Consider the following 1,544-nt stretch of genomic DNA (forward strand, 5'->3'; position numbering starts at 1 on the left):
GGACCAGAGCATCAGTGAGTCTGTCCATAAACTGAGCTTGGGTTTCAGCAGAGCCCTGAGTAATGAATCTAAGCTTTTCAAAGTTAACTACCTTAGGGAGCGAAGCTCTCTGAAGACCTGTCAGGAGGCAAGTGATCATGTGGTCCCTGGCTGCTCTACCTGGGGAAGGTCCTGCCTGACCTCCTGGTGGGGGTTGGTAATCCCACCCAGGGTCCTGAAGGGGAACTGCCTCACTGCCAATAGGGTGAGCTTGATTAGTAGAATGAAGCTCATTAGCATATTCCTGTGCTGCTGTCCAGACCCTATGTCTTTCATCAGGGGTGAGGGTAGACTGGAGAATCATAAAGAGATCATGCCAGGTTAGATCATAGCTGTGAGTAATATATTTAAACTCTTGTGTGAAGTGAGTAGGATTAGTGGAAAAGGAACGGATTTTGCGGTCTAGTTGAGAGAGGTCTCCAAGAGAGAAAGGCACATGGACTTTGACAATCGCGTCCATGCCTGCCACCTCCATGAGGGGAAAAATGCCATGGGAAGGAAGCTGAGACTGGGTGTGGGAACGGGTATGGCTTGACACGGGAGAGGGGTTGGGAGGAGGCAGAAGAGAAGGAGAAGGGGAGGCCTGGGAGGAAGCTGAAGTGGGAGAGGTGAGAACGGTGTCTTGTCCATGAGAGGATGTAGGGGCAGGAGTATCTGAGGCAGGGTCTGGAATTGAAGTAGAAGCAGATACAGGAGGGGTAAATGGGGTATTTGAGGTAGAAGTCAGACTCGGGGAGAGTAGGGAATATTTGGTAAGGAGACGTTTAAGATTTTGGATTTCCTTGAATAAAGGGGAGTCAAGAGAGTGAGTGTCAGACTCAGAATGCTGAGGAAGGGAGGGGGAAGATAGCAGAGAGGGAGTTTGAGGTGGAGAAGGGAGGTGAGTTGGGCTGGCCCCTGGACTGGAAGGCAAGGGAGTGTATAGTGATGGGAGGGCAGGGGGAGAACTTGGTTGTGCCTCGGGCTCAGGAGCAGGGGGGGTCTTGTGGCTATGTTCTGATAGGGGGCAGGTTGTCAGCTACACAAGGATCAAAAGCAGAGTCAGAGGGAGGAGGGAGAGGGGTAGAGGCCCCTGGAGTTTCAGGATCTGGTGAGACTGTCTTAGCCAGGAGGACCTGGTGGGAAGAACATTTGACACAGAGGGAGGGATTAGCACGGAGGTCAAGAAAGGCATGGATGTAAGGTAGTTCAGACTGCTTGCCATTACCCTGGCAGAAGTTTTCCAAATCTTTTAAAATATTGAGGTTTAAGGTTCCAGTGTTTGGCCAAACAGAGTTATTATCTAGTTTGTACTGAGGCCTGGAAGTGGTGCACAAGAATTTTAGGCATTTTGATCTGACAGTGTAAGATAATCCTAGCTTTTTTAAGGATCTAAGAAGGCAGGCCAAAGGCATGAGACCCTGAGGTTTTGAGTGTTTGGTTCCCATAGCAACAGATTAGGCGGAAAGCGAAAGAAGAGTTAAAGACCTCAGCTGGTGGGTGGGGGAACAAAAAGGAAGATTACA

This window comes from Nannospalax galili, unplaced genomic scaffold (assembly GCF_000622305.1).
Source record: "Nannospalax galili isolate Female #2095 unplaced genomic scaffold, S.galili_v1.0 scaffold2130, whole genome shotgun sequence".
NCBI lineage: Eukaryota > Metazoa > Chordata > Mammalia > Rodentia > Spalacidae > Nannospalax > Nannospalax galili.